This window comes from Nomascus leucogenys, chromosome 8 (assembly GCF_006542625.1).
Source record: "Nomascus leucogenys isolate Asia chromosome 8, Asia_NLE_v1, whole genome shotgun sequence".
Lineage (NCBI taxonomy): Eukaryota > Metazoa > Chordata > Mammalia > Primates > Hylobatidae > Nomascus > Nomascus leucogenys.
In genome coordinates this window covers 9,103,073-9,125,830 of record NC_044388.1, presented here as the reverse complement: position 1 = coordinate 9,125,830, position 22,758 = coordinate 9,103,073, and the positions used below count along the sequence as shown (strand labels likewise).

The following is a 22,758-nucleotide window of genomic DNA, read 5'->3' as shown; positions in this document are numbered from 1 at the left end:
GCAAAACCCCCCATTAGGAAACCTGATGCCTATTATTACTCCTCTCATTTGGAGTGATAAGAACATTTAGAGCAATACAAGAACTTGACAGCTTTACACTGAGCAACCATTTATACGTTAATTAAGGAAGCAAAATATCTTCTTTCTATGTTTGCAGGAGTTAAAGATTTTTGTCCAAATCAGTCTTGCCTCAGTGCACCCCTGAAGATGAAGAGTTATTAGAACAAGGGTCCTCAAATTTGAGCAGCCTCAGAGGTACCCAGAGGGCTTGTTAAAACACAGATTGCTGGGCGCCACCCCCAGGTTCTGAGTGAGTAGGTCTGAGTGAGGCTGGACAGGGTGCATTTCTATCCAGTTCCCAGGGTGCTGATGCTGCTGGTCCGAGGATCACACCTTGAGAACCACTGTTTTGGACTTGAAAAAATCAGACTGTCTGCTCCTGATTTATTTTGCACAATGAAGAAAATCAGAGAGCAGAACGAGGCTCTGAGATGCCTCTTCTCTGCCCTGAAAACCACAGAACGGACAAGACTCAGTCCCATTTCCCTTCTGGCTTCTCTGTCTTCTTCTATACTGTCTTCTATACTTTCTTCTTCCATACTCAGGGAAGCCACCTCTGAGCCCCATGGCTCTCTGTACCATGGGGTTACAGGAACTAGGAATCATGGGCCTGGAAGTTGATCAGTGCTCAAGTGGATGATGTCTGGCTTGGTCTATGCCTAGTCATAAACCTGCGAGGTCCACAAAGAGCCAAAAGATAGCTGAAGACTGGAAGTCACTGTGAGGTCGTCAGGAATAGCCAACCTCAGTGTAGATGGTTTCTCTGAGCCCTATTCAGCCAGTGCTGCCTTGTTGCCTCAAGGCCCCCAAAGTTCTTGAAAGACCCCGTGAGGACTTGGGGTATCCTGTGCCTGTTCACTCCCAGCCCAAGCCCCACAGACAACCTCCAGGGCTGTTTCAGTTTTGGAGGATTTAGGACAGGGAGAGCCAGTAAGTGACTTAGGCATGTACATGGGGCAAAAATCCAAGCATAAAATGGTATGTCCACAAACCTGGGATTGATCAGACCTTTACTACAGTACCATGCCACCCAAGTGGCAAGTACACTTCCCCAAATAAGGCATCGTTGCTTATATCATAGCCACAGTCCACAGAAATACCAGTGGCATTAAGGAATGCAAAGACCAAGTTCAAAAGTCAAGATGTAATCTTGAAAACAGCTTTATTAGTTCCAAAACAGGAAGTTGCCAGTTATAATCCTGCAATTATTTTACTTGGGGCTTCATCCTGGGGTGACAGCTAAACAATGGAAACCTTTATAGAAAGGTCCCAAGGCCCAAGGTGTGAATCATCAAACACTACATTTTGCCTTCTTAAGTCCTATAATCAAGCAAACAGTTTATGTTCTGGTTTATAAAACTAGGACTTACACAGGAAATTACACACGTTCCTTTTCAATGGAAAGAAGCTATTTTTAACAAGTTAAAAAAAATAATTCAACCACAAGGAGAAGGTCCTACCAGGGCCTGGCATCCACAGATGAACATTTGAGTAGTGGTTAATCTGAAGCCCCCCCAGAATGTAGGATGCCCACCTGTTCTGGGGGTCCCAGAAGAGGCCAGCAAGTGAAGGATATGGAGAGCCTCTCTGGGGGATGCTGGTTCCATGAAAATTTACACTTGACCTTTGAGTACTGGCCCATTTAGGAAACAGGGCTCTCCTTGGAAGAAATGAGAAGAGGTTTGTCAGCTGCATTAAGAGAGGAGGTTCCAGGCAGACAGACCACATGAGAAAAGGCTCACAGGAGGAAGGTGCCTGGCATATTAGGCATCTGGAGGGGTGACTTTCGCCGTAGAGAGGTCATTGGGAAAGAGGCTGGAAATGTGACTGAAGAGGGCAGTGGACCCACATGACTGAAAGCCATGAATGCTGAGTTCAGGAGTTAGATTTTCTCCTGTGTGCAAAGGGGGAGACATGATGGTTTTGAAGCAGGACAGTAGCATAGTGAGAACGGTGTTTTTGAAAAGCATCTTCGGCAGTTTTGCAGAATGTGCTTTAGAGTGAGGAATAGCTACAGGATAGGAGATTAGTTATGGGTTTTTTTTTTTAATTTAAATGCATTTTATTTTTAGACAACCTATGTGACATGTTTTGTTTGTTTTTTTCTTAAAAAAAACAAGGCCTTCACTCCACATAAATCACAGTCAAAATAAATGAAGGGCCCATTTATCTTAAGACCTGGTGTTTTGTGGATGGCAAGCAGCAGCCATTTATGACGATAGGTGATATATTCAAAGTAATTGCCAAATCTGTTAATATTTACCCATTTCTAAACCATCGTTAAAGAAAATCATATACAGGGTCACACCATCCTCACGGTAGTTCAGTAGAGCAACCATGCCATCAGGATTCATGTTTTCATCAAAAAAGAACTGGTGGTTTTTGAAATTAGCAAGGATGTGCTTGATTTATTCTGCAGCCCTACCATAAAAGGTTTTGCCCTTTCTGATCTCTCTTCTTCAAGTTCGCCTTTCATTAATTTCATGTCATCTTTAATGTACTTCTTTTTTTTGTGTTTTCTTCTTGAGATAGGATCTCACTCTGTGGCCCAGGCTGGAGTGCAGTAGTGTGATCATGACTCACTGCAGCCTTGACCTCCTGGCCTCAAGCAATCCACCCACCTCAGCCTCCCAAGTAGTTGGGACCACAGATGTGACCACCATGGCCAGCTAATTTTTTTTTTTGTACAGACCGGGTCTCTTCATGTTGCTCACGCTGGTCTCAAACCGGTAGGCTTAAATGATCCTCTCACCTCAGCCTCCCAAAGTGCTGGAATTACAGGCGTGAACCACCTTGCCCTGCTGATGTACTTGTAGGAATCCTTTGTGAAGCTGGTTTCCTGCAAGTGATGGTTCATGACAATATCAACACCAATGATGACTTTGGGTGCTTTGGATACCTTTGCCCTTGGGGCCTTCAGAGGAGGCATTTCCACCAGTGAGCAAATCATCAGTGTTACCCTCTGTCCTGGTGATTATCTTCTCCTCCACTGTCAGGCACAGTCTATCCACAATCTCCCAGATCTCATCAATGTCAGAGGGCTTCTCATCGTGTCTGACGAGGTCCACTGAAGGAAGAGGACAACTGCACTAGCTTAGCGGGATTCTGGAGCAGTGTCGGGAGTTGGGGATGAGAGGGCAGCAGTAGGAAAAGCAGGAAGCTTTTACGCTGGTTCAGGCAAGAGAAGATAAAGTGAGGCTGCAGTGATAGAAAGATGGAGTCTTGATTTATTTAGAAGGAAGTAGCCAGTTCAAAGAGGGTGGTGAGAAAGATTCTGAAGTCCAAGACACCTGGGGAAGCTTGGCAATTGACCAAAGAGAAAATGAGAGGAAGCCCAAGGCTGGGTGGGTCCATACTGGGTCTGTGGAGTGGCTGCCAGGGAAGGCGTGCCATTGTCCTCCTGATCCTCAGGGAGACAGTGGTAGAAGGAAGGACACTTGCACATGAAGTTTCTTCACCAGGTTGCTCCCATTTCAGTGTTTCAGTGACGTATGAAATCCAGAGATAACGCTGGCAAGTGAAGCACTAAAACTGTGTCCTACGTGCCTCTACCACCACTATTTCACAATGCTTCCCAGCTGTCCTCACAGTGCTTCTAAGGGATGGGTATTATGATCTCTATTTTGCCAGAGGAAATTTAGATTCAGAGAAGTCAAGTGACTTTCCAAGGAGTTTCATAGCATTTTCCGGAGAGGTTTTAAACCTGGAGATTCCGCACATCTGACTATACCACCCTGCCTCTTGGGCACAACCAGGCATAGCTATGCCACTGCTAAATTCTCCCAGACAGAGGGGGTAAATTAAAATGGTCGTTGTTGGTGAGCTTGTTTTTGTTTCAATGTAAAGAAATGTAAGTTTAGGTAAAAATGGGTTACGGTGAATACAGCTGGAGTGTATCAAGTATTACCAAGGCCTGAGCACATACCCACCCTTCCTCCAAGGAATTTGTTTTCAACCCAGGGAAAAGAATCCAGTTTTGCTTGAACTTTGGTTAAAGCCCTGGAGCAGGAAGTTCCTGTACTGAGCAATGCCAGCCTTCCTATTATCTAACAGGGCCACCGTAACTCATTAGAGGTCTAAATTCTGGAGACTGGTTTAGACTAGCATTTTCCAAACTGGTTATTTTTCATGGACAGAGATGACATTGTGACCTGTCTTATCATCAGCTGGAGGGAGACTTTGTTTGTTTTTCCCATGGGAGTACACATTGGATCAGGCCAATCACAGGCCTGGAAGTCCCTTCCTCTCCAAGGGCACACGTTGGTGCCGCACTGGCTAAGTTACGGATGTAGACTGGCTAAGATGATGTATTTCCTTGCAAAGCTGGGCAGCTGTAAAGGAATTTGGCTTTTGGCTTTCAGCCTTGGCCCTATTGGTCACCACTGCTTTCTATCATGCCAGAAGGGGACAAAAAGAAATGGATGCCACATGTGATCAGTATCCACATCGTTCATCATTCTGGGCAGTCAACTTATGTTTTCAAATGCATTTTTCTTTGTGAAGAGATTTTACAAATAGAAAAATCATATTTCGTCTTGTTCACGAGTGGTCTCAAAGCATTATTAGCAACACTGTATTTGGAAAAGCACTGAACAGTGAGATAAAGTTTCCGTAACACGATTGCACTTTACACTCTATTAGTCATTGATTCATTGACTCATTGAACAAACATTTATTAAATACCTACCATGTGCCAGATACTATTCTAGCATGAATAATGTAGCACTGTTATATCATTCATGACAGCTGTCATTTGCTATCATTCCCATGCCTTACTTAGATGTAAGGATGAATGAGATTTAGACAAGTTAGGCTTACCCCTAATAAAACCAAAAGATGGGCCAGTGTTCATCCCTCCAACTGTATTCTAAAGGAAAATAAATCCTGCCTATTTCCTTTTTTTTTTTTTTTTTTTCAAGACAGAGTCTTGCTCTGTCATCCAGGCTATGCAGTAGTGCAGTCTCAGCTCACTGCAACATTTGCCTCCCGGGTTCAAGCAATTCTCCTGTCTCAGCCTCCCAAGTAGCTGGAACTACAGGCACATGCCACAACACCCAGCAAATTTTTGTGTTTTTAGTAGAGATAGGTTTCACCATGTTGGCCAGGCTGGTCTCAAACTCCTGACCTCAAGTGATCTGCCCTTCTTGGCCTCCCAAAGTGCTGGGATTACAGGCATGAGCCACCACGCCCAGCCAATCCTGTCTGTTTCATCCAACAACCCAGCAGATTAGATTCATGTCCAAAGAAACCAATCAAATCCTTTTTTTAAAAGCATACTTTCTACGCTTTTTCCCCAATCGGCAACCTAGGAAGGCCTGATGTCCAAATTTATCTCCTTTTCCTGAAAAGTAAGTTTTCCCTCTAGGCTTGAAAACTTATGCTTGATTATCCTTGACTCTGTTCTCTTCCTTGCTCTAACCACGCTAGTTAACATTCACTTAATGTCAGCTTCATAAGGGCAGGGATTTTTGTCTCTTTTGTTCTCTGTTGGGTCCCTAGCACCTACACCACTGCCTGACACATAATAGGAGCTCGAAAATAATTGTTAAATGCTGAAGGAATTCAAGTCTTGTCTAGCTCCAGGGTTAGGCTCACGATGGTGGACATGGTGGACAAAATTAGTGTATAGTTAAATGATCCTTTAAAATTCCGTAATTTGCCCACATATTACAACATCTAGGCATATTATCTCTGAGTCCCACAGAGTTTCTTCCCCAGTTTTGGAACAGATCACTTGGTCTTTCTTCAGCTGGGTCCAGATGAAGTAGTTGGTTAGTGTTTAGGGGGCACATATAACTCTAAACACTTGTAGGCCCCCAGAAAAAGGTTTGAACTTGGGACTGCCAATTCCCATTTCCCATCTCATACTTACTGAGTGGATGAGCCCGCATTATGCCTGTGATTATTTCTTTTCCTCCATTCCCTTCCTGTATTTTTCTTTGCCAAACTCCTAAACTTGAACTGACATAAATTAAACGTGGACCTGATGCTGTTTCCCAGCACTGACAATAGACTCTTTACAAAAGCTGTGTCGACTGACAAGGGTGAACCAACCCCAGGATCCCTGAGCCCAGTCATGAATTCTACAAAGGCAGGATGGTTCTTTCTCCTTCAGATTTTCTCTTTTAAAGCTCAAAAAGGTAACAGCTTTTCAGCCTCCTTTAAAGGGCTGAATTCCTTCATAAGAACTATCACTTCCCCTAGATCAGTGGGCAACTCATTCATCTTCTTCCAGGAAATTTCTAGATACATCAGTTTTCCTCTTCAAAGTAAAGGCAACAATTTAAATCTTAGATGGAATTTCCTTTCATGCAAAGTAATTTTGGGCTTCTTGTTCTAAAGAAGGAAGGATGTACTGAGTATAAAACAAGGACTTTAAAAATTATATATACAGTATTTCCTTGACTATATTGCAAATGCATCTACTCACACAAGTCCAGTAAAGTACAATCTAAAAGAATAAAGTCAGCTTAGCTGGTGATAAACAGGGGAACTGTTGTCTAAAAATAATAAAATACTCTGATTTTCTTGTAGGAATCAAGAAGAAAATTGAAGGTCTGATGGAAGCTGGTCCTTGGTTAGTGAAGTTGCATTTGGCAGATAATGGCATAGATGGAAAAGGGAAAGAAGGAGAAAATGGTTTATTGGAATTCATTCAAACTTTAACATGGTGAGTAGCAAGTTAAGAGGCTTTATTTGTTCACCTTTTAAAACTAAGTGAATTAAATCATGGGGATAATTATTTAACTGCACCTTTTTAGCAGTTTCCAGTGAGGTTTTTCAGCTCTGAGAACCAAGCAGTGACCCATCTTGGTCTTGGTACCTAACGTGGCAAACAGTTGTGTGTGGACCATAAAGCAGTCTCAAAGACCTCACTAGAAGCCCCATTTTAACAAGTTGGCAACCGAGGAAAAACAGGAAGTATATGACCTCCCGATTTTTCTTTCTTAAAGTCAGGATATAATGTAAAATGTAATCAATGTGACCTGAGGAAGAAGGGCGGCCTACTCAGGAGTGAACACTCTTTTGTGTTTGATTACAAAGTTGTCCCAGCCTCCTCAGGCAGAAGGACACAGCTATTCTCAAAAGCTTCTCAAAAACAGGATATTTCCTTGCCATGTTTGTCTTGAGAATCTTAGGCATTTCCCTGTCCAGGCCTACTGAGTCCACATCCTCAGTGCGCCAAATAGGATTTGCAGCTACTGTAGAAAAAGCTTGCTGGGTGGAGACAACTCCAAGATATATAGTTTCAGGTAGTCGATAGTGACAGCACCATGGGGACAGTCAAGGGCAACAGAACACAGCCAAGACTTGAGGCTTGAGGGCTTGATGGATGGCTACTTATTATTATCATTATTACTTTTATTTTTATTTTTGAGACACAGTCTTGCTCTGTTGCCCAGGCTGGAGTGCAGTAGTGCGATCTCTGCTCACTGCAACCTCCACCTCCTTAGTTCAAGCAATTCTCTTGCGTCAGCCTCCTAAGTAGCGGGGACTACAGGCATGTGCCACCGCACACAGGTAATTTTTGTATTTTTAGTAGAGACGGAGTTTCACCATGTTGGCCAGGCTGGTCTCAAACTCCTCGCCTCAAGTTATCTGCCCCTCTCGGCCTCCCAAAGTGCTGGGATTGCAGGCGTGAACCACTGCGCCCGGTCTACTTATTATTTTAGAAGAAAAAGATTCCTTCTCTGTCTGGGCATGGTGGCTCATGCCTGTAATCCCAGCACTTTGGGAGGCCGAGGTGGGCAAATCACTTGAGGTCAGGAGTTTGAGACCAGCCTGCCCAACATGGTGAAACCCTGTTTCTAATAAAATACAAAAAAATTAGCTGGGCATGGCGGCAGACACCTGTAATCCCAGCTACTCAGGAGGCTGAGACAGGAGAATCACTGAAACCCAGGAGGCAGAAGTTGCAGTGAGCCAAGATTGTGCCACTGCATTCCAGCCTGGGGAACAGGAGATGAAAGAAAAGAAAGAAAGAAAGAGAGAGAGAGAGAGAGAAAGAAAGAAAGGAAAGAAGGAAGGAAGGAAGGAAGGAAGGAAGGAAGGAAGGAAGGAAGGAAGAAGGAAAAGATTTTTCTCTAATATACTTATTCAGGAAGGATGGGAAGATTTTCACCTTTAATAGCTTCTCTGCTTTTTCTATAATAATCCTATTAATAAGCTTCATTTCATTGCCCTTTTAATACAATGCAGATTTAATATATTGCTGATATATTATGCTTTTAGTATATTGCTAAAATTTTGTTAAGGATTTTTGCATCTATGCTCATGAAGCATATTAGTCTGTACTTTTCTTTTTTTTTTTTTTTTTTTTAGATGGAATCTCGCTCTGTTGCCTGGGCTGGAGTGCAATGGCACGATCTCAGCTCACTGCAACCTCTGCCTCCCGGGTTCAAGCGATTCTCCCACCTCTGCCTCCCAAGTAACTGAGACTACAGGTGTGGATCACCATGCCCGGCTAATTTTTTGTATTTTTAGTAGAGATGGGGTTTCACCATGTTGGCCAGGCTGTGAGCTCAAATCATCTGCCCACCTCGGCCTCCCAAAGTTCTGGGATTACAGGTGTGAGCTACCATGCCCGGCTGTACTTTTCTTTTCTCATAACACCTTTGTCTGGCATTAAGATCAGGGTAATTCTAGCCTTACAGAATGAGCTAATAAGTGTGCCCCTCTCTTCTATTTTATGAAATAATTTGTTTAGCATTGGCATTATCTCACCCTTAAATATTTGGTAGAATTATCAGTGAAAACATCTGGACCTGGAGATTTCTTTATGGGAAGGTTTTTAACAACAAATTCAATTTTGTTTGTTTGTCTGTTTGTTTTTTTGAGACGGAGTCTCTCTCTGTCACCAGGCTGGAGTGCAGTGGTGCAATCTTGGGTCACTACAACCTCCACTTCCTGGGTTCAAGTAATTCTCCTGCCTCAGCCTCCTGAGTAGCTGGGACTACAGGCGCTTGCCACCATGACCGACTAATTTTTGTATTTTTAGTAGAGATGGAGTTTCACCATGTTGGCCAGGATGGTCTCGATCTCTTGACCTTGTGATCCACTGGCCTCGGCCTCCCAAAGTGCTGGGATTACAGGCATGAGCCACCGTGCCTGGCCTAAATTCAATTTCTTTAATAGGTATAAGGCTATCCTGGATATTTTATCTTGAGTAAAGCTTTAGTAGTTTGTGTCTTTCAAGAAATTTATTTCATCTAAATTGTCAGATTTATTGGCATAAAGTTCTTCATAATATTTTCTTGTGATCCTTTTAATGTCTGTAGCATCTATAGTGATGTCTCCTTTTTCATTCTTGATGTTGATTACTTGTGTTTTATCTTTTTCTGATTGATCTGGTTAGAAATTTATTAATTTTATTGGTCTTCTCAAGGAACCACTCTTGATTTTCACTCCTGTTTTTCTGTTTTTAACTTTATTATAGATTTCACCTCTTGTCTTTATTATTTCCTTTATAATAATAGGAATTATTATGCTTACCTTGGGTTTAATATGCTCTTCTCTTTCTAGATTATTAAAGTGAAAGCTTAAGTTATTGATTTTAAATCTTTTAATTTTTCTAATATAAATGTTTATATTAGCACTAAGCACTCCTTTTATTGTATCCTACAAATTTTGATATATTTTCATTTCATTCAGTTCAAACTATTTTCTAATGTTCCTTTTCATTTATTCTCTAACCTATGGGTTATTTAGAACAGCTCTGTTTAGTTTCCACATATGTGTATATTTTTTCAGATATCATTCTGTTTTAATTAAGAGATTAAGAATCTCTTGATTCTTAATTAAATTCTGCTGTGGTTGGAAAATATACCTGGTGCAATGGCATGACCTCAGCTCACTGCAACCTCTGTTTCCCCGGTTCAAGCGATTCTCCCACCTCCGCCTCCCAAGTAACTGGGACTACAGGTCCCATGCCTGGTGTGGTCATGTAGTCCCAGCTACTTGAGAGGCTGAGGTGGATGGATTGCCAGAGCTCAAGAGTTTGAGATCAGCCTGGGCAACATAGCAAGATCTCATCTCTAGGGGAAAAAAGAAACACACTTGTTTTCTTTCTTTAATGGCCCAGATCTGATCTATCTTGGTAAATGTTCCATATGCATGAGAAAAGAACGTGTATTCTGCTGTTACTGGATTGAATGTCCCATAAATGTCAATTAGGTCAAGTTGGTTGGCAGTGTTATTGAAGTCTTCTATATATGTACAAATTTTTACATGTTCAATCAATTATTGAGAGAGGGGAAAATTGTGATTTTGTTCATATCTCCTTGTAGTTTAATCAGTTTTTGCCTCATGTATTTTGAAGCTCTGTTTTTAGGTACATAAACATTTTTGATTGTTGTGCCTCTTGATGAATTGACACTCATCATTATGAAATGGTCTTCTTTATCCTTGGTAATAATGCTCCCTACTTTGATTGATATTAACATAGCCACTACAGGTTTTTTTAATGAATATTTGCATAATATATCTCTTTTCATCCTTTGGTTTTAACCTATCTGTGTTTTTATATTAAAATTGGGTTTCTTATAGACAGCATATAGCTGAGACCTTCTTTTTTTATCCATTTGACAATCTTTGTATTTTAATTGTTTAAACCATGATATTTAATGTGATTATCTTTATGGTTTGGTTTTTAATCTATCATCTTGCCATTTGTTTTCTATTTGTCTCATCTGTTCTTTGTTCCTTTTAAACTAGTTTTCTGTTGCTTTTTGGATTAAGTAATGTTTATAATTCCATTTTTATATCTTTTATTGGCTTGTGTGCTACACCTCTTAGTCTTTTTTTTTCTAGTGGATGCTCTAGTGTTTACAGCCTTCATCTTTAACTTATTACAGTCTACCTTCAAATAATGTTATATTACTTCACTTATAGTATAAGAACCTTACAACAGTATACTTCCATTCTCTTCCTATCCTTTGTGATTTTGTAGTCATATATTTTACCTTTACAAGTGTTATAAATCCAAGGATACATTGTTATTATGTCTATCTTAAGCAGTTGTTTTTTTAATAGGAGTTTTTTATGTTTATTCAAGTATTTACCATTTCTGGCATTCTTTATTCCTTTGACTATATTCACATTTCTACATGATATAATATTCTTCTGTCTGAAGGACTTACTTTATACATTTCTTATAATCCTGGTCTGCTGGTGATGAATTATCTAAGCCTTTGTATATCTAAAAAGTCTATGCTGCCTTAATTTTAAAAGTGTTGTTTTTTTTTTTGGCTAGGTACAAAATATTTGATTGACAGTTAATACTTTTTTTGTTTTTTTGAGATGGAGTCTTGCTCCTGTTGCACAGGCTGGAGTGCAGTAGCACAATCTCGGCTCACTACAACCGCCACCCCCTGGGTTCAAGTGATTCTCCTTCCTCAGCCTCCCGAGTAGCTGGGATTACAGGCATGTGCCACCACACCTGGCCAATTTTTGTATTTTTAGTAGAGACAGGGTTTCGCCATGTTGGCCAGACTGGTCTCGAACTCCTGACCTCAGGTGATCCACCTGCCCTGGCCTCCCAAAGTGCTAGGATTACAGGCGTGAGCCACCGCCCCCAGCAGACAATTAATACTTTTAAGATGTTGCTCCACTATCTTCTGCTTGTATTGTTTCCGAAGAGACATCATTTTTATCTCTAATCTTTTGTATATAATTTGTTTTTATTCCTCTGTATGCTTTTTTTCTTCTTCTTTTTTGAGACAGAGTCTCACTGTCACCCAGGCTGGAGTTCAGTGACGTGATCTTGGCTCACTGTAACCTCTGCCTCCCTGGTTCATACAATTCTCATGCCTCAGCCTCCCAAGTAGCTGGGACTACAAGCGTGCAACCAATATGCCCAGCTAAATTTTTTTCATATTTTTAGTAGAGATGGGGTTTCACCATGTTGCCCAGGCTAGTCTCAAACTCCTGGCCTCAAGTGATCCACCCACCTTAGCCTCCCAAAGTGCTAGGATTACAGGTGTGAGCCACCGTGCCCAACCTCTGCCTGCTTTTACGATTTTCTTTTTATCACTGGTTTTCAGCAATTTAAGTATGACATGCTTAGTGTGACTTTCTTCTTGTTTTTTTCAGATTGGAGTTTGTTGAACTTCTTAGATCTATGCATTTGCAGTTTTCATCAAATTTAGAAAATTTTAGACCACTCCTTTTCAAGTTTTTTTTTTTCTATCACTTCTGTCTTTTATCCTTCTGAAACTCTAATTACATATATGTTAGGCTACTTGATTTTGTCCCACAGCTAAATGATGTTGTGTTCTTTTTTTTTTTTGGTCTTTTTTTCCTCTGCATTTCACTTTGGGTAGTTTCTGTTGCTATGTCTTCACATATTGCCTACAATGTCTACTATGCTGCCAAGTCCATCCAGTGTATTTTTCTTATCTCAGACATTGTACTTTTTAATCTCTGAAAGTTCAATTTAAGTCTTTTCTTTTTTTTTTTTTTTTTTTTTTTTTTTGAGACAGAGTCTCACTCTGTCACCCAGGCTGAAGTGCAGTGGCATGATCTCAGCTCACTGCAATCTCCACCTCCCAGGTTCAAGCAATTCTCCTGCTTCAGCCTCCCAAATAGCTGGGATTATAGGCACCTGCCACCATGCCTGGCTAATTTTTGTATTTTTAGTAGAGACAGGGTTTCACCATGTTGGCCAGGCTGGTCTTGAGCTTCTGACCTCAGGTGAACTGCCCGCCTTGGCCTCCCAAAGTGCTGAGATTACAGGTGTGAGCCACCATGCTGGCTCAATTTGAGGTTTTTTTATAGCTTCCATTTCAGTCTTCTTCATGTTCATATTTTCCTCTGCCTTCTTGAATATATAGAGTATACTTAAATGTTTTAATATCTTTGACTATTAATTCTATCTTCAGTATCATTTTTGGATGTTTTGATTGATTAATATTTGTTCCCAGTTATAAGTCAGATTTTCCTGCTTCTTTTTTTAATAGAGGCCAAACATGGTGAATTTATGTTATTGGGTGATGGATTTTTTTAATTCCTTTTTTATTCTTTTTAATATTTACAGGCTTGCCCTCTGATGCAGTTAATTTCTTGGCAATAGTTGGATCCTTTTAAGGCTTCTGGGGTGGGTTGTTTGTTTGTTTGTTTGTTTGAGACTCTGTCACTCGCATCACTGTGTCAACCAGGCTGGAGTGCAATGGCACAATCTCGGCTCACTGCAACCTCCGCCTCCCAGGTTCAAGCGATTCTTGTGCCTCAATCTCCTGAGTAGCTGGGACTACAGATGCGTGCCACCATGCCCGGCTAATTTTTGTATTTTTAATAGAGATGGGGTTTGTCCATGTTGTCCAGGCTGGTCTTGACCTCCTGGTCTCAAGTGATCTGCCTGCTTCAGCCTCCCAAAGTGCTGGGATTACAGGCATGAGCCACCACGCCCGGCCAAGGCTTGTTTTAAAGCTTTGTTTGGACACATCCAGAACAGCTTTTACTCTAGGATTAATTTCGTCCCACTACTGAGGCAATACGCTTTTTAGCTCTCGATGCCTCATGTATTAGGAGGTTTTTACACTCTGGCTGGTGGGAATATTATCTGTTCTCAGCCCCGTATGAGCTTCAGGGGTTGTTCCACCTGCCTGTCCTCTGAGTGTTTCCCTAGCCTTAGCACTTTCCTCAAAAGTGTACTCAACCAAAGTTTTAGGGTAAACTCTCTGGAAAAGGCACAGAACTCTCTATTTCTATAAGGCCCTCTCCTTTCCAGAATTCTGTCCCATAAATTCTAGCCACCTTTACCCAAACTCTGAAGTCTGTGTCTCAACTCAGTGAGGCCAACAGAATCTGATAGCCCTTCCTCCCCGCAGTGCTGGGACCCGGAAGGGCTCTCCAGGCAGTTAAGTGGGGCACTCACAGGGCTCACCTTGTGTGTTCCCCTTCTCAGAGCTTGTTGTCCTATCCTGCCTATTGTCTAATAACTGAAAACCATTGTTCCATATATTTTCTCTGGTTTTTAAAATTTGATTTTGGGCAGAGGGTAAATCCAGTCCCTATTACTCCATCAAAAGCAGAAGTCCTGCATCACTTTATGGTCACCTATAATGCAGTAGATGCTGTGAATGTAGGTTTGTTACTCTTCACACCAACTCTAAGTCATAAATATCATTACTCTCATTTTACAGATGAGGAAACTGAGATTCAAAATGGGTAAGTCACTTGCCCAGAAAGTCAGAGTTGTAACTGTAAAATTGGGTTTTAGGCCTGGCGTGGTGGCTCACACCTATAATCCTAGCACTTGGAGAGGCCAAGGCAGGTGGATCACCTAAGGCCAGGAGTTCGAGACCAGCCTGGCCAACATAGTGAAACCCCATCTCTACTAAAAATACAAAAATTAGCCAGGTGTGGTGGCCCGCAACTGTAGTCCCAGCTACTCAGGAGACTAAGGCAGGAGAATCGCTTGAACCTGGGAGATGGAAGTTGCAGTGAGCTGAGATTGCACCACTGCACTCCAGCCTGGGCAACAGAGAGACTCCGTCTCAAAAAAAAAAAAAAAATGGGTTTTAAACCTGGGTCTTACTGACTCAAAGTCTAAGCCGAGTTCCTTGTTTGAAGCATCCCTACCCTCCCAGAACCCTGGAGTACTCCCATGTTCCCCTCTCCACCCAGCTCACCCTCATTTCACTCTGATGTTTCTTGCACCACTCCTGGCTCTCATTCATGATGACTGCCACCTGCCTCCACTGACCATTGTAGCTAATATCCTTGGTTTTGCATTCCCTTTCAACTACTCCTACTCTAGCGACCTGAACGACTTGAACTCATAATGATAACTTAGTGCAAATTTAGCATCCATTTAACTTGACTAATTTAAATATTGTATCATTGAACTCTTCCCCACTTTTTCAGCCTCACCCCATCTCATGGGCAGCTGGTAGCTTTCTGATGTGACTTGTGCAGTCAACTGCATGCTCACCTCAAGCACAGCTACCCGTCTCCATTTCCACCTTCTCAGGTAAACCCCCACTCTCCTGCTGCGCCTCTCCGCAGTGCTGACAGGCTGTGCCCTAGAAGTAGAAGCACCGTCTTTGCAGCCCCAGCCCATCCTGGCAGGCCCCACTCTGGGCCAGCTGTAGAGAGAGCTGGAGGATGATCACAGACTTCAGGAGGACTTCAGGGAACAGATTTGTAGCTCCTCACCTTTCATCACTGGGGGCTCTGAGTATCTAGGAAGAGGAGCTCAGTGGATGCAAGAGAGCCGAGGGGATTGTCCAGGGGCTGTTAGCACAGTCAGTTCCTGGAGTCTGCTTACCTGAATATACTTGGAATGGCTTATGCATATGCATTTATGTTGGGGTAAAGTTTGATGATGGAGAATAGAGGACACTAGCCACTCACCTACCTACTAGCCCTGGTCACCCTTGGTACTACTTGGGTCTATCCCCACCTTCAGGTTAACTAGTCCAGGGACAAATGATACCAGGACTTTTGTTTGTGACGAGGCCTTACCGAGCTTTGCTGCTTAAGTCTACCCCTACAGACAATACCAGTGGCTTCTTTGAGCTTAAGGCAGGAGCCAAATGGCCCTGCTGGTTCCTCTTGTTATGAGCGAGGCCTCCCTCTGATCGGCACTCATCCAGCAGTGGTCTAAGGGGCTGGCAGAACAGTATAATTACTTAAGGCTGACCTTTTATCAGATTTTGCTTTTGGCTCTGACCACACAAAACATGACAGCAGAACTGGCCACAAAATTTGTGGGGATCCAGTGAAAAATGAAAATGTGTGAGCCTTTGTTCAAATATTATGAAGACTTTCATGATGACGGTAGCAGAGCACTAAACCAGGTGAGGGGACATTCAGAGCGCCGGGCTGTGTGTGACAGGGTGTGTGAATACCACTAACGATGTACGTTAGCACCAGGGATTCCTTTCCCTTGCTTTTTTTTCAGCTGATATAAAATATTTAAATCATTTTGGGCCAGGTGCAGTGGCTCATGCCTGTAATCCCAGCACTTTGGGAGGCCGCGGTGGGCACATCGCTTGAAGCTGGGAGTTCGAGATCAGCATGGCCAACATGGTGAAACCCCATCTCTACTAAAAATAAATGTAAAAAAAAATAGCTGGGAGTGGTGGCAGCCGCCTGTAATCCCAGCTACTTGGGAGAATGAAGCAGGCTTGAAGTATTGCTTGAACCTGGGAGGTGGAGGTTGCAATGAGCAGAGATCATGCCACTGCACTCCAGCCTGGGTGACAGAACGAGACTCTGTCTCAAGAAAAAAAAAATCATTTTGTCTCAAAAAAAAATCATTTTGTCTTCTTTTGTAAAGTGTAAGAATTGACAACTGCTGGAGATGAATGTGTATTTTGGTATACTTGAATCACGCTTAATGGTTATTCTCAAGCACACTGGCTGGCTGCACAGCCCTGCTCCACAGTTTACTTGCAGTGTAACCCTAGGCAGGTTAAATCACTTCTCTTTACCTCAATTTCCTCATGTATAAAAATGGGGATAATAATAGTGCCTAACACAAGAGACTGTCATAGGATTAAATGAGATCATGTATGTAAGGTGCTAAATATAGCAGCCAGGGATCCAGCTAGCACCTTTGTACAAATTAGAAAAAGAGGCCCTTTGCAAAGATGAATTAAAAAGGCACCACCTCTGGCCAATGAATCAGAGGAAGTTCCCCTTCCAGGTCCATGCTTTGGAGCCCAGCATTTGGCAAGCAGAACTCTGTTGGATTTCAGCCCCACTTACCTTCTCAGAAGGCACCTTGTGCAGGGCACAAGCACGTAAGCATGTGGGTGGCCCTGGTCACAGCTGGCGTGTAGTGAATGCTCCATCAAACCTTAGCTCATGTGAGGCTTCACAGTGTAGTGGTGAGATCCACGGCCTCTGGAGTCTACCTAGATGTAGAAACGTTGAGTTATGAAGTTTGTCCTCCTCACTTCCTGCCCGCCTTCTATGGACCTTCTGTTCTACCTCACATCCCTGCTGTTCACTCATTTTGTCTGAAGACACTGCACACAGCCAGGCAGTTCAGGAAGCCAAGGCTGGTCAAATGCTGACTAGGCCGACTGTTTCCTCAAGAGCAAGACCTTTGAGAGAGTCTGGCAGGACCATTCAGCTCTGGCCTTGCATTCCGGCGCTGAATCGGTGGAAAACATATACAGTGAGCGAGAAAGTAGCCTCATATTCAATGTGGACCCTAACTGAAATTTCATACCTGCAGCCAATGGTAAGAGCTTGAAACTGTTTTATTGATAGTCATATAACTTCTTTCAGAGCAGAGGCTATGTGTCAAACTTCTCTTAATCCCTGCAGTGCTAGGTACATAATATGCAGGTAATAAGTATGCACTCAATATACCATCATTGGCATTGCATTTGCAAAATGCTTTCATAGAAATGGCTTCATTCTGTTTTCACTACAACCTTATGAAATAGGCAGAACAGCCTTTTTCAGGCCAGTTTTATAGATGAAGGAGGTGAGGGCACATAGCCTGCCATCATCACATGATCTGACACATGATTTGACAAGGGGTCAAAGCTGACCAGGAGTCCAGGCCTTTGCCCAGATTTCTTATTCACTCATGATGCCAGAGAGTCCCAAAGACCAGTCAGCAGTCCAGTGCAAGGCCTGTACTTTAAGAAATTTCCCATGGTGGCACATGCCTGTAATTCTAGCTACTTGGGAGGCTGAGGCACAAGAATTGCTTAAATCAGGAGATGGAGATTGCAGTGAGCCAAGATTATGCCACTGCACCCCAGTCTGGGTGACGCAGTGAGACCCTGCCTCAAAAAAAATTTTTTTTTCAATAGTCCTCAAAGAAATTACAAATGTAATGACAGTACAGTTTACTATTCATAAAACTAAAGTTATTTGATTTAAAGAGCTATCCTTTGTTTTCAGACTATGCCCTTCCTAATTTGATGTAAAAATGTTTGCTCGTTTACAGTGTTGATAGTTGTTATTTCTTGACATACTAAGAGTTGCCAAACCTTTGTCTGTCCCTCTAAACTTTTGGACATTTGCTGGTATGTAAAATCTAAACCAGGAAGTCCTGCATCACATTATATCATACCATATCTTTTGAGTAAATAAACGAATGAAGGATTTAAAGCAACCAAAAATCCTTATTCTACCAACTTACCTAGGAGAAGTATCCAAACTAGAGAGAGTAGATTGGTAAAAATTGGTTTCGGGGTATCTTTGGTCTCACATTGGGCCAATACATCATCTTGGGTTTGGGGTTGGGGGAGGGGGTTTAAAAAGAGAGATCATTCTCCAAAATAACTAGATTGAGGTTCTTTGAGTAACAATGCTTGACACAATGCCTGTGTGTGTGTGTGTGTGTGTGTGTGTGTGTGTGATTTTCTTTTGACAGCCTGATCAAATACTCTGCCCACTTAAGGGAAATTGACCTTGGAAACAATGTTCTGGGAGAAATGGCTGCTGCTAACATACTTGAAGTGCTGAGAGCCAGAAAGACAGGTAGAGTGTTTTCAGGTTATGTGTTTCCCTTCCACCTGGCCACAGCCACGCACTCCTAAACGCTGTACTACTCACAACTTGCTCCGCTGTTTTCATTTAAGTAACTGGCCCGATCTATGCAATGACCAGGAACACTGTCACAGGCCAGCCATCATTGTGTCAATTTTCCCAGTGATTTGTGCAGTGTTCAAGAATTTCTAGGATGTCATATGTAGCCTTCGATCTAAGTAATGCATGTTTTTAAAGGGAAATTTTCTCTATTGCTTTTTTTCTCTCTTGCTCCTCTTATCCTTGCCTGTTCTCGAAGAAATGCTTCTCCCACTCTCCATTCTCCTCTCAGCCCAACCTGCAAAGAGGTCTCCAGATATCAATTGGAAAACTCAAGTAACACCCCCCCATAAGATTTTGATGGGCTTTCTGGATCATCAAAGGATGATTAAATTGTGATTGGCATAGGGAGAGCAGTAAGTCTTTTATGATCCTGCAATCCTTTGAAAAGGAGAGAATCACATGTGGAAGGAGTTGGTTCCTATGGCCACTCCTGCCCTCTCCATCGCCAGCGTGCATGACCGGAATTAATGACGGCTGCTTGCCCTGCTAATGCAGAGGAGGTGAAGAAATGTCATTTTAAATGAAGCTCAATGGAAGACTTCATAAACAGATTTGAAAATGCAAATTCAACCTTAAGAAAAGTAGAAAGAACTCTTGGTATGTTACTGGGCAGGTCAAGCAGAGAAAATTAAGCAGTCCAAGCCTCTGTCTCTACCATTTCCTCAGAATGGTCTTAGAGACATAGCATAATCATAGATTGCATTTCTCTTTTAATGCGCTAGAGTTTTAGATAAAAGAATTATAATGATATTACTATATATTATATTGACATTTTTAAAACTGAAACTCCTACATTTTTAACAGCCAATCAAGTGATTCCATGATGTTTAAATTATCCCTTTGTTTTAGAGAAACAGAATATCTACTTTCTATTCCATTAGAGTTGAATTCAATTTCAGCAGAATTACTCTGTTAAATTTAGTTCAAATATAGCTTTAAGCTTGATAAACTGAAGGTAGCTTAATGCTTTCATTTTGTTTTTCCTGGCATCATAGTAACTTTTTCATTGTACATTGAGGGAGAAGACATTACAAGTCTTCAGGCAGTCTCGTGACCGTGACTGTAGTGAATGCTAATGACAGTCAGTCTCAGATGACTTGATGGAAAATGATTATCTCTGAGTACGTATTTGGAGCTGGAAAACATCATGCTTTGCTTAGTAAATGTTTTAATTTGCGTAAATGAGAAGATAATTATGAAATATCCACCTGAAAATACAAATACTCATTTAGAAGGCATTAAAAAGTAATTTATAGTTCAAGAAATAATTTTTTTCAAATATAGTAATATATATCATGAGTAGCCTTAATGCATCCCTCTCTTGAGCTGAAATAATTATGGTGTTTCTGATGGAACACTTCAATTGGATTGTTAGTTTGAACACGAAGAAGATTCCTCAAAACAGGGTTAACTGGTTGGGGTTTATAGGGAAAATATCTTCCCATTTAGCCCTAATGGCATCATTTTAAACATTAAAAGCAATTAGTAGTATTGCTGATTATAGAACTAATGTTCTTCAATTGATTGTTTCTTAACATTTGCAAGTTAACAAGCTAATTTCTAATTCTAATTCTAATTCGTTCATGAAATCCAAATTAACAGCCTGAGGTCACTTACTTGGCTATCAAGGAGATCTTAATGACCTGCCTTTAATGATGGACCAGGCCCAATGAAATCTTCCTCAGAAACATTAGCAAGCTCATTTCATTAAAAAAAAAAATAGCTAGCGAAACAATAAGCTGTTATCCTGTCTTACTGCTTTTTCACTAACAAGAAAACAGAGTACTGAAGGAACATTTCATTTATTCATTCTTATTTCTTTCAGTATACATTTGTTAAATGCCTGTCATGTACCAGGCCCTGTTCTAGACCTGCAGAGGAGAGTCATGAATTCCTGCCTTCATGAGGCATATATATGATTGTATATCTGATGGGGATCATACTTAGAGGAAAAATAAAGCAATGGGGGGGTAAAGAGTGTGTCAGGGCATGGGGGTTGCCGTCTTAGTTAGGGTAGCTAGGGAAGGCTTTGCTGAGGAGAGACACTTGAGTAAAGACCTACAGGAGTGATGGAGCAGGCCATGTGAATAGCTGAGAGATGAGCATTCTGGCTAGAAGGAACAGCAAGTGCCAAGGCCTTAAGGTAGGAGCCTCCTGGTGTGTTCAGTAAAGCAGCCAGCATGGCTGAATGGAGTGAGCTAGAATGGGAGAGTCAGAGGACAAACAATTTGAGATGCAAGTATGCAGAGCAAAAAGCCTTCTAGACCCTTGTGAGGACTTTCAGGTGTAACTGTTGACATGGAAAGGCTTTTGAGAATGATAAACCTAGAAGTAACTTGATGTAACCCACGTTTTAACAGGATTGCTTCAGTTCTATGTTAAAAATAGACTATAGGGGAGGCAAGGGCAGAACAAGGATTCTAGTTAGGGAGTTTTCTCTGGGAAAACTACACAGAGCCTTTCAGCAGACCCAGAACACCCAGCAAGGTGGAAAATGTGGGTTGGGGAGAAGCTACAAAGATGAGAATTAAGGAAAATTGTATACATCGAGCAGTTGAAACTCAGTCCTTACTACCACCCCAGGCTTGTCTGCCCTGCTTCCAGAAGGCTGACAGCCATGTAGAAGATTGGGGTATTCCTTGAGAAATTGAATAGCCCTAGAAAAAGAAATTCTAGATGCTGACAACTGGCCATCTCCTCACCATTCAAAGAAGCCTAGCAGGTCAGCAAGCCCTGAACATACACGACAGCTGCCCATCAGCCTTTGTATGTCTTGTGCTTCATTGTGAACAGATACCTGAGAACCTCCAGACACTTGAGGCAAGTCTCCAACACGAGAGACCAACCCTGAAACAGAGGGAATGAAGGAACCCTGAAGACACAGAAACAATGCAGAAAACTAAAGAAAAACAAAAAAAGCTGTAACGTTATAGCATTCTGAATGGAAGAAAAGATAAGGCATCCATAAAAAGGGAATGGGGTACTATGAAAAAAGAACAATTAGAAAATAAGAAAAAGTTTTTGGACAGTAAAAATGATAGACAAAATAAAATATTCTGGGGGAAAAAAAAAGGGTAGACAGATAAAATCAAGAAAGTCAGCCCTCTGCTCCTCCAGTTCGACAGACAGCTGCATTTTCTCATGCAGCACCAGCTGTGCCCCTCAGACACCAGGGTGAAGGTGAAGGCCAGAATAAACAGATGTGTCCACAGTGGGCCCTGGTCACCAGGGCTGCTTTTAACTCTGGCACAGTGGATGTTGTCACCATCAGTGACCCCTTCATTGACCACAACTACATGGCCTACATGTTCTAGTATGAGCATGTTCCAGTATGAACAAGGCCAAGTTCCACATGACCTCCAAGGAGTAAGACCCCTGGACCACCAGTCAGAGCAAAGAGGACGAGAGAGGCCCTCAGCTGCTGGGGAGTCCCTGCTGCACTCAGTTCCCCCCCACACTGAGACTCCCCCCTCCTCGGTTTCCACACAGACCCCTGCAGAGGGAAGGGCTGGGGAACCCTGCTTTGTTGTGTACCATCAACAAAGTCACCTGTACTCAGCCCCCACCCCACCCCCCAAAAAAGAAAGAAAGCTTCAGAAGTGAAACAAAAGATAAGGAGATGAAAAATTGATGAGAAAGTATAAGAGACAGAGGATCAACCTACGAGCAGCAGTGTCTAACTAAGAGTTTTCAGAAAGAGAAAACAGAGAAAAGTGAAGACAGGGAATTATCAAAGGAATAAATAAAGAACTTTCCCAGAACCAAGGAACATAAATCTGCATGTTGAAAGAGCCCATTGGGTGTCCAGCACAGGGAAATACAAAAAGTATATCATGATGGCATTCAGAACACTAGGAATAAAAAGGGGATCCTTACAACTAACTAAAAGAAAACAATTTGCATCCAAAGGACTGGGAATTAGAATGATATCAGACGTCGTAACTAGAAGCTAGGGGCAACAAAGTGCTACTGTGACAATTCTATGAGAAGTCTATACATTCCCAACTTCTAACCACGTATGAGGCCAAAATAAAGATGTTTTCAACATGCAAGCATTCCAAACATGTGCCTCCTCTGAGTCTATTCTTAGGAAACTTCCAAAGAACATGCTTGAACAAAATGAGAAAATAAACCATG

The 22,758-nt window shown here is 42.0% G+C and overlaps 1 pseudogene; it reads right to left on the bottom strand.

Moving 5' to 3' along the window:
* Nucleotides 1-2,312: 2,312 nt before the first annotated feature.
* LOC105740119 lies at nucleotides 2,313-21,944 on the bottom strand (annotated as a pseudogene).
* Between the last annotated feature and the right edge of the window lie 814 nt (nucleotides 21,945-22,758).